The sequence below is a fragment of the Vicugna pacos genome, chromosome 26, assembly GCF_048564905.1.
Source record: "Vicugna pacos chromosome 26, VicPac4, whole genome shotgun sequence".
NCBI classification, from domain to species: domain Eukaryota; kingdom Metazoa; phylum Chordata; class Mammalia; order Artiodactyla; family Camelidae; genus Vicugna; species Vicugna pacos.
The window spans coordinates 17,335,880-17,351,244 of NC_133012.1; positions in this window are offsets into that span (position 1 = coordinate 17,335,880).

Below are 15,365 nucleotides of genomic sequence, written 5' to 3' on the forward strand. Positions count from 1 at the left end.
ATTAGGGTGAGACAATATGTTACCTTATCTGAGTGGACCTCTCATGAAAATACTCATACATATTTTGGAAAGAAGAAATAGCAACAATTATCAGGATTACATGTAATGTTTTGACATAATTCAGTTGTATCTTCCATCCTCCAACCTGTCAGTAATATGACATTATGTATCAGTTATGTATTATTTTTTCTTAGTAAAACAAAAAAGGAAGCTTTAACAAGGCAGCACCAAATTATTTTTTTTAATTATGTTTTGGCAATTAACTTTTCCTTGTATTATAAAAAACAGGTATTGATACACAAGCAAATTCCTGTGCGTTTCTTTCCTCTTTAAATATTACAGCAATCTAAGAAGTCTGAGTTGTACTCTTCAGGCTAAATTCTCTGTAAACATGTCCTTGTTAAGATCAATTGCAGTGCCTTTTTCTTGAAAGGATTCCAAATAAACAACAGTAAATCATGTAGCTAGTTTTCCAATATTGCACATCTGCATAGGAATAACAGTAAACAGTAGATTGAAAACAATTCTCTGAAACTCTAGAGAATAAAATCAATTTAGAGGACATGAAATAATGTGCTACACTGCAAAGCTGGCATTAGGGAAGATGCTTTTGCTTGGGAATCACATTTGACAGTTTTTAAGATCTATTTTTTATGGCAACATAGTTAAGAATTTTCTTTGAAAATATTAACCAAAGTACAATTGAACTTGTTTAACATCAAAATGTGGCAGAGACAAATCAATGCAAATAAATATTGTCACAACCTAGTTAAGTAAGAAGTCCTTCTTTAAGTTATAAGTAGAATGACAACATTTACGTTTGTGACCCCTGGCTTGCACAAGCTCCTTTCAATAAAAATAATGTTCAATTCCTGCTATTTAACAAATTTGACATTGGTAAAATTGGTGTTAGAAATTGGTATATATGAGATAGGAAACTTTTTTTCTGTGTTTTACACACTAATTACATTTCATCAGCTCAGTTAGGTTTTGGCCATTGCCTTAGCTCCATGTTACTCTTTTATATTTTTCTTTCAATTTTGTTTGACCAAAAAAAATCACCCAAATTTAAAAATGGAAGGATAATGATATTTAAGAAATATGTACATGTTAACATCTTTTTCCAACAAAAATTCCTTCAGGTGATTTCAAAGAGAACATTCCAACAATTCAATTTCCAGAAAGCTGGAAAAAGTTAAATTTTTTAATGTTAAAACAGGTAATACCTCAGGCTGAGTGCCAAATCCTTTTCAATCAAGATCAAATCCAAAATATTTCCAAAAAATGATGAATCAATAAGGAATACTTTCTAAAGCTATTAGTATCACTAAGTAAGTTTAAATCAAGTTCCAGAATATAATTCTGAGTTTACTTCAACGAATTCCTGATAATATGAAAAAGGGACTAGTTGGCCAAGTGTGTATGTAAGCTATCAATTGTTTAGTGACTAGAAATTTTATTTTATTTGTTGTTAGCAGCTCTTTACAATCTTTAGAAGCTGAAATGATAAATGCTTACTTATCTTTATTAAATAGCCTCAAAACTCACAATTACTCCTCAGTGTAGGGTTATGGCTTATCACATATGGTTAGTTAATGAATAAAAATTTCTGAAATTGTGAGATTTCATGGTGGTACAACATTGAGTTATATCCCTGATTCGTAGTATACCACACAAAAGTGCTATTTCTAAATTTCAATATTTTAGATAGAGGCTGATGAGAAAACTCAGCCAAGTTAAAAAAAAAATTTCTAACTGAGCAAATTCAGTATACCCTGAATGAGCCACATTTGTTTGTTTTGTTTTTCTATCAGTATCTTCTCATACTTCTTAAAGAAGCAGAATAAGAATTTTGCATTAGCCAAACATTCCTTTTTTACCTTCTACTTGCTGAAAGTAAATAGATAGATGGACAAATAGATAAATATATTCTACAGTAAAATTCAACAAATATACCCACAGAGTCCAGAAAATCTTTTACTCCCTTGAAGTTTGGATCATAAATAAAATCACCAAAAAGCATAATCACCATTCCCCTAACCACAAGAGAATCTTTATACATCTTTGACTGCACTGTTCTAGTGTGTATTTAGTTTCATTTTTGTTTTTCTAGTGGTCTTACATCTGTGACCACATTGTTGTCTGCAGCTAATGTTTTACTTGTCAGGGCATCATTTCTGGAAATAGCACAGCGTGCTTTTTCAGTCCATGAATACAGTGTTTACTGAAAGGGAGTATTTTCTGCTATGATAATTTTCCTGGCCAGACAGAGTCTAACAATAAACATTTGTTTTACTCCTGATCCCCACAACAGAAGGACGTCTGCCAGAATTGTGGTTGTGAAAAGCATTTCCTCAGAAAGGAATAAGGATATAACCATGGATTTGATTGTATATTTTAGTCTATAAAATGACTCAGAATCACCAACCATTATCCAAACTTTTCCTTCCTTCTATTTTTTCTTGCCTTCCATCTAATAAAAACATGAACTTTTTTGTTTTTTTTTGGATGGGGGAGCAATACAGGACTTTAATCAAACAACTCTTAATTATAAAATTATCATTAGTAAGTTCTTCTCAAAGCTTAACATCAATGCTAACACATATTGTGTTGTAAAGAAGATGAGAAATAAAGGAAATTTCTGAGTAAAGTGTTGGTAAGAGAGAGACCTGTGTTATTCTCTAGGTCCTTTTCTGCCTAAGAAGTTGCATGAATGACATCACCTCTAAAAATTTTGGACTCCTTTCAGGTAAATATAAAAGAATAAAAAGAATTATTTTTCCCTCTGCCTGATACTTTTAAATAATTATAATACACTTGACTAGGTCCCTATAATTAGTTAGACCCTTTGAGGCCCACTACTTCTATTTGTAGTGATCAGAGTACATGAAAGGTCACTCATATCAGATATGATATCATAATAGAATTAAATAATAGGTGATAGAATAATAGAATAAAAATCTCAGGGTTAGAAAGGACTTGTAGGTCAAAATCCCATGTTTCTTAAATCTTTACTGTACCTTTCTGCCCTATCTTTGCTGCTATAAAGGGCTGAATATTAGTTGTCCCCTGTATCATCTTATTCCATCTCCGAATATCTCATCTTTTAATGTTATTCTATAAATTGACTTGTGTTTGTTAATGATGAAGCAAACATCTTATTGATCCCAATTCTACTTCATGTGGTAATTCAGTTTGAGCATAATCTTTTTTCCATACACTAGTCTTTTAAATATTTGAAGAAAACTACCAGATTTCTGGTTAAGTCCTCTCATTTACGTGCTTTAAATTAACCATCGTTTCAACTTTTTTTTTAACATTTTTTATTGAGTTATAGTCATTTTACAATGTTGTGTCAAATTCTAGCGTAGAGCACAATTTTTCAGTTATTCATGAACATACATACATATATTCATTGTCTCATTTTTTTCCGCAGTGAGCTACCACAAGATCTTGTATATATTTCCCTGTGCTATACAGTATAATCTTATTTATCTATTCTACATATGACTGTCAGTATCTACAAATTTTGAACTCCCAATCTGTCCCTTCCCTCCTCCCCTCCCCCTTGGCAACCACAAGTTTGTATTCTATGTCTAAACTTTGTTTCACTTAATGAAACACCTCATTCTTGTTCTCTTTGCACTTAGTCCAGTGTACCTATTCAGATATGCACAAAGTTGAACACAGTTCTCCAGATTGATCAAGGATTGAAATTAGAAACAATCTTTCCTATAATTAAGATTCAGATACACCATTATATTTGCTGATTTGCAGTGTTATTCGAGTCTTCTGTGTTTGTGATGATTTTCTCTCGTTACTCTCTAGATGATTATTGAGAGTGGAGTGTTGAAGTTTCCAAGTATTTTTAGTTGAACTGCATATTTCTTCCATCAATTCTGACATGACTTAATACTATCACATCAGAAGTTAGGGCTTCCAAATAAGAATTTTGGGAAGACACAAACATTCAGTCCCTAACGAAAATCTGTGAAAAAGCCTAACTGATTTTATACTTCATGGTGAAACTATGATTGCTTTCCCCCCAAGATTAGGTAAAAGAAAGATATCAGGTCCCACTATTTCTATTCAGCCCTGTACCACAGATTACATGCAGGATAACTGGACCAAAAGAGGAAAAGAAAAAAGCATCCATATTGAATGGAGAATGTAAATCTCATTCTATTTGCAGATGATGTGATAGTGTATATAAAAAATTCTAAGGACAACCCAAAACACTTAGAGATAATAAACAGATTCACGATTAAAAGATAAAAACTGATTTACAAAAGTCAATTGTATTTCTATATACTGTCAGTGAACAACCCAAAAATAAAATTAGGAAAACAATTCCAGTTACAATAACATTAAAAAATAAAATGCATAAGAATAAGTTTCTGTGTTAAAATTAAAGGTGATCTAAATAAAAGGAAATATATCTGGGTTCAGGGACTGGAAAACTTAGTACTGTGAATAGGCAAATTTATCTACAGAATCAAATGATCTATCTCAAATTTTTTTGTCATCTTTTCCCCCTGATATTGACAAGCTGACTCTAAAATTTCTGTGGACATACAAGGAGCCATAATAGCCAATACAGTCCTTCAAAAAATTAGAGGACTCACTTCCCAATTCAAAATTTAACACAGAACTATCAAGAGTTTTAAAAATAATCAAGACTGTGTGTGTACTACCATAGATGTAGATATATAGATCAATAGGATAGAATTGAAAGTCCAGAAATAAACCCACAGACAAATTGATTTTCAACAGATGCCAAAAAATTTCAAAACATTTTGTAGAAAGAATAGTCCTTTTTACAAAAGTTGCTAGAACTGGATTTCTATGTGCAGAAAAGGTAGCTGGACCCCTCTCTCATATCATATAAAAAATTAATTTAGAATGGTCCAAAGATGTAAATATAAGTGGCAAAGCTATAAGATTCTTAGAGAAAAATGTCGGCATAAATCTTCATTATTAGACATTGATTTCTTAGATAATAATAAAGCACAAACAACCAAAGCAAAAGTAGATAAATTGGACTTTATCAAAATTAAAATGTCTGTGCTTCAAAGGATGCTATGAAGAAAGTTAAAAAAAAAACCCACCAACATAATAGGAGAAATATTGAATGTTGTATATCTGATAATGAGTAGTGTCCAGAATATATGAGTAGCAGTTAGAAAGGAAAAACAAAAATACAAACAACCCAATTTAAAAATAGTCAGAAGATTTAAAAAGACATTTCTCTAAAGAAGATACACAAATGACAAACATGAAAAGATGGTCAATACCACTATTCATTGGGGGAAAGCAAATTAAAACCACATTGAGGTACTACTTCGCTCCTACTAGAAAGGCTATAATTAAAAAGACAGATGTTATCACATGTTGGAGAAGGTATACAGAAATTGGAACCCTCACACATTACTAGTGGGAATGTAAACTAATGCAGTTCCTTTGGAAGATCACCTGGCAGTTCCTCATATGATTAAGCATAGAGTTATCATATGACCCAGAAATTCCACATGTAGGTATATATCCAAGAGAATTGAAAACATATGCTTACACAGAAATATATACATGCATGTTTATAACAGCCTTATTTATAATCGTTGAAATGGAAACAACTGAAATGTTCCTCACAGGTTAATAATGTGGTGTATCCATACTATATAGTATTATTCATTCATAAAAAGGAATGAGGTATTGATGCATACTGCAACATGAATGAATCATTAAAACGGTATTTTAAATGAATGAGGTCCAAGAAAAATAGGCCACATATTGTATGATTCTATTTATATAAAATATTGAGAAGAGGCAGAAAGAAACAGGATTAGAGGAGGAGAAAATGGAGAGTGACTGCTAATAGGTATGGGTTTTACTTTTGTGGTGATGACAATATTCTGGAATTAGATAATAGTGAAGGTTGCATGAATACATGAAAATGCAGTGAACTATACACTTTAACAAGTTGAATTTTACAGTATATGAATCATATCTCCAAGTTGTTCTTGCTGATAAACCAGTTTCGTGTGTATTTAAATATTCCTCCATGCCTTCACTGAAACGTAAAACTATCAGCCATTATGGCGGTCTTTATTTCAGATATATTTGCATTCTACATAAATACTTGTAAAGCGCTGATTTTGGGGGAGGAGGGCGTCCCTTGGCCTTTCTTCAAAGTAGTTCTTTTAAGTTCTACATTTGAGAAATGTTGCTGGTCTCTAGCATGCTCTGAAAATTGCTCTTTTTAAAAAATTTATAATGCCAAGAATTACATAACTCTCTTATGGAGTACTTTATCCTTTTTATGGTCTTTCTCAAGTACAAAGATAAAGAGAAAGCTTTTATTATGGCCTTTTGAAAGAAAGATTTAGTTAGTTCCTGACAAGGGCCCAAACTGAACAAGTGATCCTTCGTGTAGGGTGCAATTTTATCTTTAGTGACACTATTCAAACACAATATAAATTTTACCATTCTAACAGTTTATATGCAGAGTCATGTAGGATGCATTTTCCCTCATGTCTTCTCCCCATACTAATAGTCTTAGTATAATGGAGTGGAGAATGTATACCTTTGTTACTTACTTAATGCTTGTAAGATGAAGTAAAAAAAGGCATAACAAAAGTTGTTTCCACCTATCTTGCTAGTCCTAAAAAAAAGCAGCCCTTGGGGGAAGATTACCCATTCTCTCCTTGTATCAGTCCCTTCTCTTACCCTCTAACCTCTTTGAAGGATGGAATCTTATATTTAATTATTTGTATGAGGGGAGAATATCAGAAGATGCAATAGAAGTTATTCTTTGTTAGGACAGGTTATTAGAGATTCTATTTTTGTGAGATTTTGATAACTCTCATGTAAGATATTGATGATGGTAGCCAAGATTTAGAATTAAACTCTTAATCAGGTCTAAGGGGCAGTGGATAAATGTTGGCCCCTAGTCTCCAGAGAATGTTTCAGAGAAGGGAAAAAAGCTCTAAGGGGAAAATAAATTGGGGTGTGCCACCTGTTCTGGAAATATTGATTATCAACAGATTCATTTGTATCTGTGGAGTGAGGCTCTTTTAGTCCCTCTTGCCAAAGTGTGTGTGTGTGTGTGTGTGTGTGTGTGTGTGTGTAGAAAGACCTAGGGCAATGCTTACAACTGTAGTGACACCTTTAGATGGAGATGATGCTGATGGTAAGTGAAAGAATATAACCAAGCACCAGCAGGAATCACAACTATAACCTAAAACCACCATGTGAGCTTGACAGATGGGAATCCCCTTAGGTTCTGGGAATATCTCAGGAGGAAAACATGTATTAAAAGAGGAGAGCCATGATGGTCTTTCAGAGGACGTGTGTAGCCCAGGGCTCTTCAGAGAAGGATGGGATTTGGGGGTTGCAGGTGGGATTCTTATCTTTAAACTACCAGAAACTCAACCTGAAAAATACGTGCTAGGACCAGAAACTCTACCAAAACTTAGCACTGTGTAGTTTTTTGCATATAGTATATGCTTACAAACGCTTGCTGATAATGAGGATATTGGGGTGAGCTTAGCTCGATTAGAAGAAAGAAACCAATAATATTACTTTCCAGGATATCTGCCAGGAACAGAAATCATGCCCAGGATTCTGTTTACCTGGATTGTGTCAAAATGGTACAGAAGCAACTTAGAATATCTGGATGATTAAAGAAAGGAAAAACAACTTTGGCAGCAGAAAAAGAGATATTTAAGCATGGTGACAAGAATAAGAAAACTAGAAACGTCCCTATAAACACATTAAAATGTATTTCATGGTACAGTTACCATGATACCTCTATTTTATATGCATACTAAAGAAATTTTATAAAATTATAAAGTTATTAATGTGAATTTCATCACTGAAGGAAATAGTGGACCTAGTCACTACTATTAGACCAAGATAATAATACTTCTCACTCATAATTTTCCAAGGGAACTCTAGAAGTTCATGTTATGTTTGTAACCGGGGCTGGAAGCAGACAAACAAGAGATTGCCAAGTACAGTGATTGGAATTTTCTTAATGACAATAATAGATGCCCAGAAGATTGCTGATTGCCTGGCACACAGCTGCTTACTGGCCAAATGACAGCTCAGGATTTGTCTCCAAATTAGAAGCACAAGTCTGCTGATTTATCACCTTGCCTCAGCCTTTTCATCCCCTGTTTTTTATCAGATATGTAATGGGGGGCTTGTGAGTAAAAATATGTCTTTATGAACTACTGTAAAATTAATCAGTCCTGGGATTTTGTAGAGGACCAACTTGAGCTTATCAGATTCAACAGAAATGCATGTTGAAAATATTACTGTTTTGGATATGGTTTAAGAAACAATTACATGTTGTCTATTCTACTTTTATCTTAAATTTGTATATTAATATATCTGAGTCTCTAATGTAGAGTTTTCTTCCTTTCATAATTGTTTCTAATTATTTCTACTTGTGTTCCATGTATAATGAATGCTGTTTGGTCCCCTTTTAGTTTCTGGATTACAAATTTATTATGATTGGCAGGTAAGTTCTCTGAAATTTTTACAAGCCATTTTTTTTGACTTGTTTACCAGAATATTCCAGTTTAAAAAAAAAAACAAACAGAAACAAAACCCTGTCAGCAGGCTGACCTGGTTTGATTTGGGCTTCTCTAAATTTTAAGGTATGTTTATCTTGGAATGGGCCTAACATCTCATAATTCTTGTTGGCCCTTTTCCCTGCTGCCACCTCTGACTCCAGGTGTTTATGGAAAAGTTTAGCACTTTAAAATGTTAACTTGTCTGATAACGTCTCCATTCAGTTATTTTAAGCCAAGCAGAAAAGGAGCTGCAGCTGAACACCTGGCAGCTTTAGTCTTATTTACTACCATGACTAGAACACACATATATACAAAAATAATCACCCACCATGTTTCAGACCTTCCCCGGGGTACAGTGCTGGAAATGGTGCAGATGTGGACTCCAGAGTCAGACTGCCAGAGCTAAAATCCTCACTCCACTGTGTGCTAGCTGGTTGGCCTTGGGATAGTTTCTTAATCTCTCTGGTTCCCAAACTGTAAAATGCAGGTGAAAGCAGGAAGGATCACATGAGGCCATTTTCAAATTAAATGAGGCAACTGATGTAAAAAAAACCCATTAGCATAGTGACTAGCGCATAGTATTTGCTTAATAAATGCCAGCTGTTAGTAATTCATCCCACCATTTGAAAAAGGGTAAACGTTATTTCACGTATATAATTTTCATACTATAAAACTGACCCTTTAAAAGTGTACATTCAGTAGCTTTTGTATATTAACAAAGTTGTTAATATACTAAATCTACTAAATCCAGAGTATTTTCATTACCCCAAAGACCCAGTGGATCTGTATGGCTGGATTAATGGATTAGCTGTCATTTTCCATTGTCTCCCCCCACCCAGCTCCCTAGTAACACTGATCTTCCTATTCCTATCTCTATAGATTTGCCTATTCTGGACATTTAATATAAGCAGAATCATACTCTATGCGGCCTTTGTCTGGCTTCTTTCACTTAGAATATTGTTTTCAAGTTTCATCCATGTCGTAGTATAAATCAGTATTGCATTTTTTTCTTGGAGAAGTTATATTCCATTGTATGGAGACACAGTGCCCTGGATGGGTACCTTCTCCCACAGGGGAGCTGGATGCTGAGCTGATGCTTGCTCCCAGATTCTTCTTCCTTATTAAGAAAAATATTTTTCCCTTCCTGGGTGCACAGTGAGCTTTCTTACATTGTTAAGTGTGTTGCTTACATGACACCTGGCCAACCCACCAGGTGTCTTCCACCCCCACCTCTACCCATGCCTTGGAAAGAGGTCTTACCTGTAGCAGGAGAAGGGTGTGTTTAGTCCAGTTCCCTGGGTTGGCAGTCAGGAGGGACCGTGGCCATGAGAGGTGGTGACACACTACAGTTGCTGACCTGGCTGCACCTCTTCTCATTTCTGTCACGAAAGCATTGTTCTGACCAGTGCTGGACATGTTGAGTCCACCTTGGTCACTCTGAACTGTGGAGGACACAGTGGGCCAGTGTGTGGGCTCCTGCTTCTGGTGATTGACAGTGTGGCTTGCTGTCTCCCACACTGTAGGTGTCCTCACTTGGGATTGGCATCTGGATCTTCTGGCTCCATCGTTTGCATGTGTGCAGATAGGAAAGAAAAATAGACGTAATATTCTTTATATTTAATGTTTTCATAATACAGCGTCATAGTACTGTTAGCTGTCTAGAAAATGTTAAAATGCACTTGCATTCAGCTAGAAGTGGTAGCTGTGCCTGTCATTAAAAATTCAGACTCCAGCCTTGGTCTGGGGTGATGAGGTGATGAATAATAGTATCTGAAGTTGTTCCTATCGTCAGTAATCAGTCAAGATTTCTCCCAGTCGTTAGGGCCCTGAAATCAGAGCTGTTTATGTCATGTTCACTGGTCTGTAAAATGAGCAGCTTGGTTACCTGTCTGGGTTTAGTGATCCAAACTATAAATAACATCAAAGCTGAAACCATAACTCTAATACCAGTGGTCTTGTCAGAAAGGGCTTGAGTTTGTCATGCACTGAAATTAATCCACCTTGCTCCAATCAGAAGGAGTTGAGACACTGATACAGGTATACGGCCCAAGTGATGTCTTAAAGGCTGGAGCTTTCCTCATTTTAGTTTTCATTCCTTAAGGGTGTCCATGTAATACCTTTATATTCAGTTTTTTTATAAAGGGATCTCAATAGTATCCTTTTTGGTCTTGTTTTTATCTCAGAAAGACCCTTAATGAATGCAGTTGTGTTCAGTGCATGTTGGGAGTTTGTCCAGTTGGATCATTCGTAATCTGATTTTAGATCCTGAATGAGCTAAGGCCTGTGAGAGGAAGGTACTGTGAGACTCAGTTTTTCCCAGTGGTCTGCAGCTTTACTCTGTGTCAGGCAGACTAGTGGGGCTGGGGTAGGGGGTTGAGAGTGCTTCATTGTCCCTCCTAATGTCAGCAGCCACGAAGCTGTATCTGGTTTATATGCTACCATTGTGATCTAAGCTCAGTAATTCAAATTTAAGATTCAACCACTGACATACACCTCTATAGCATTTCGGTCAAGGTGGGGCATTTGGCTTTTTAAGAGCAGTTATTCAATAAGGAATTTAAGAGGCATTTCCACAGTTACATATACAACCCTGTAATGGTTTTGTTTTCAACTTTCTTTTTTTCCAAATCTACTGTTGAAATCATGTGTGTGTATACAATTTTAATCTCGTGGTATTATAGGTTTTATTTCTCTCAATAGAAAGAGAAGTAAGTTTTTTATACATATATTGAGGAAAACTTTTCTTTTGTAACATAGCCCTACATCCCTACAGAGCCAAATGTAGTGTTTCAGGGGAGAATTAGTTCCAACGATGGAAAATAAGATGTGGATTTACATCTTAAACATTTAATGACCTTCAAAAAAAGATCTTTAGACTTTGCTTAAATCATGCCTTGAGATGCTTTGTTTCATTGATAAGATCTAATTTCTGAAAACACCCTTAAAAAAAAAAAACAGTTTGACTGGCTTTTAATATAGGAATGTAAGTATGAAAGATTAAGTGATCACTCTTAACAAAATTTAAATAAATTATTTTGGGCATGATATTTCTTATTCTCAAAGGAGTATTTTCTTTTCCTTTTCATTTGTAGTTCTTTTACATTATTTGTATAATAGCTGGGTATAGAGATCTTACTATTTGGAAGATCAGTGCAATTTTTTTTTCTAGTTACTTAAATTGTGCTAATAGAAAATTAGCTTTAATTCTGTACATGAATCATCAATTTTCAAATAAATATAATATAATAAAGAATATTTACTAGTGATAATGTTCTGATCATACTTTAATCTTTATTTTTTTCTGAAGCTCTCTTTAGAGTTAGTGAATTTAATATTTCTAGGACATCGAGTCAAAGAAGTAAGGACTTGAAGTGACCATCCTGTGATAGGCTCTGGGTAACAGACAGCTGTCCTAGAAATACCTTAATTTCCAAGACACGATCAGGACCCAAAAAGGTCTTTTTTTTCTTACAGAAAATCTACTTGTGTTTGGGTCAGACCCCTCTGACCCTATAGAAACATATTTACCCTAAGCAACCTGGAGAGTGGGCAGATTGCTCCTTAGTCTGTACCATTGGGTCTGCTATCAAATTGAGATTGTCTTCTATCATGATCAGATAAGAGCTGCTTTAGGTCAAGAAGGTGAAATTTAGCATTTCAACCCATCTCTACCTATGCTGAAGTGCCTGTATCATGAAAAAAGCAATAGATTGGGGTAAAGCTAGGGCTAGAAACTTTGGGCAGTCACCCTTTTGAGAACTTCACCTGGTGAAGAGGATAAGAATTTATATCAAATCTATCTCTCACTAGTCTGTCAAATGTGAAATCCACCACTGTTTGTTTCTTTTAGGATTATAAACTAACCAGTCATTCCTTGGTTTTGAACTATTCCCTGTGTACTTAAACAGAACAAGAGTTTTGAGACCTTTTCCTCCTTTTATCAATTTGTACTGAAATGCAGATGTGTAAAAGTGGGGAAAGGAAATAAAATAATGTCTCTTGAGCATCTACCAGGTGCTGGGCACTAAGCTTTATATTTTTCATAAATAATTTTATTTAATCTTACATGAAATAGGAGACAATTATGCCCATTTTGTAAATAATAAAACTGATAATACAAAAGGCAAGGTAACCAATATGAGATTATATCATCAATTTTTGGTGAACTTGAGATATAAGCCCTGCCCTTTGACTGCTAGGCCCTTTGAGATTTCTGTTTCCCTCTTAACAGTACATTCTAAATAATGAAATGGAGGCTTTACTGTTTGGAATACTTAGCAGAACCAAAAAAACAGCGTATTAGGAGACCTTGTTTCCTCAGAGAATGTTTATTAATTCAGTGGTGGTACACCATTATTCTCTCAATAAATCCTTAAGAAAGCTAAGAAAAACAAGCATATGATGATGCCAGGAAAGAATATATACATATACACATATGTATAAATCTGTGGCATTTTAGTGCCTCCAAGCTCAATGACTCAAAAACAACTTAGTGCTACTTCTGAAAATATTAGGCCGCAGTCATTTACCCTGGAAATAAAATAATAACTTTGCAACAGCAGCTTTATAGTAGTATGAAGCCATTTGGAAGCTGGAGAATCATTTTCCACACATGAAACATTTTGCTCATTAACGGAGAACATTTGATTCATTGCACATCACAGACCTTTTGGCGTTTTGTGTTAGACAAATAAACAGACAGTTTGATGGAAGGGAAGTTACATGTAGAGATGCTACTTGTGATCAAGTGTGACTGGTGCCATAAGGAACAATAATTTGTCAACCTCAGTAAGAATTAAGAAGTCTGGGCTATTAATTCTGAAACATGACAGAACTTGTATTACATGTTGCTTAGAAATATGGTTGATCAAATTGATGGGAAAATACGATTTAAACATCAATGGTTCCTTTGTAGTTTTCATTTTGATACTTTATGATTACTGTTTCTTTGGGATTTTCAACCCTGCTTTTGAAAGGTATAGCATCTATTTTCCTATCTATATAGGAAAATTACTACATATTTATTAATTCAATGGACGTGTATTAACTTCCTACTTTGAATCTGGTTTGTGCTGATGATGGAAGCATTGCCTATGCTGCAATTACTCTGGAAGTTTGATGTTCTCATTATTACAGTTTACAGTTCAGGGCAGATATTTGGGTTGCTACAGACGTGTTTTCATTTCTAAAAATGGCAGTCACTTCATCTCTGTGCCATTGTTGAACATATTGATATGCTCAAGTTAGTTTTGTTGCCAGATAATCTGAAATTGAATTGCCCACAATGAGTTGTTTTGCATGTTAATGTTTAGTAACTTGCCTAATACATCGCATTTGTATTATGAAATTATATGTTTGATTATTAATGTAATAATTTCTAAGTTTTGGGGCTTTCTTCTGCCTTTTCTAATATGTAAAAATCAATTTAAATATACTTCTTTTTCAAAATGTATAAAAATACTTCGATATAGAAAAAAATGTCTTCTAGACCCACTTTCTCCCTTTTACTTACTAATTTGTACCCAGTGTTGGATCAACATTGCTTCTAAGTGGGGATTCTGTTTCCTTTTTATACTCTCTTGTATTCTGAAATCTGCCTTATCTGTATCAGTTCTTCTAACCCTGGCATTCTATTCAAGTATAGTTTGAGGTGGCTCACACACAATCCAAGCTGATGCTCAAATTAGATTTTTTATTATATATCACTGAAAACCCAAGAGTTGGTATGCTTTATTACTCTAGAAAAAAATGGATTTAACACTAGTTCAGCAAAGCTTTATTATTTTGCTACTTCTGATCATTTTCGTTCATTGATTAAATGTAAGGCAACTTGTAAACTTGTTTAACTATATTTATATGAGAAGGATAGGTACTAATCTCTGATTTTAAATATTTCAGGATGCAAGTTTACCCTCTGTATTTTGAATCTGTACAGTGTAGACTGCACAATGATTTGAACTATCAGTATACAAAATATAATTCTTACATGTGATGCTTTGACTTGTTTTCCAAGTTGTGAAGATAGCTTGTTACAATATTAGGCAATAGGCATTTTCCATAAGAGTAAAATATTCTCTTATTAATTTTCTGTATCTAAGTGTGGGTCTGTTATAGACTGTCTAAAAAAGCTTAAGATAATGATAGAACAAGGGTAGCAATTGATTAATCCAGTGGATTTTGTAGGTTTATAGGTGTAGTAGTCCAACTCACTCCTCCACTCGTGAGTAAAATGTAACGCAAAGAGCATTGTAACCAAACCTGGGTCCACATGCCTGCTTTTCATATCATATCAATTGTCTGATCTTGATCAAGCCACTGGGTCTGCATGATCATCTGTTTCCTAATTAATTAAATGGGATTGATAATTCCCATAAAATCTCTACATATAATAAATGCTCAAAATGTCTATTCTGATAGAGTCTTTATTCAATATCTTTTCTATAAATTGGCAGAAATTCTCCACTCGTCTTGAGTAATCTTGAGTAACTGGGAAGCAAATTTTGACTCGAGAATTTAGAATAGGGAGTAAAATTTAACTCTTTTTGCTTTTTTTTTTTTTTTTTTTTTGGTCAAGAAGTTCCTATTTCTTGTGTCCTACTGTAGGCAGAAAAGGGAGAACCAAGATCATTGTTTTAAAATCATATGGTAGAATATTTCAGTATCTAGGGATTCAGGATAAAATGTGAATTGAAGACATGAGCATTGTAAAGAAGTGAAGAAACTCATGGCTATGTTACAATCTCATGGTTGTCCTCCTACACCCTCCAGACCTTCTCTCCTTCCGGGGAT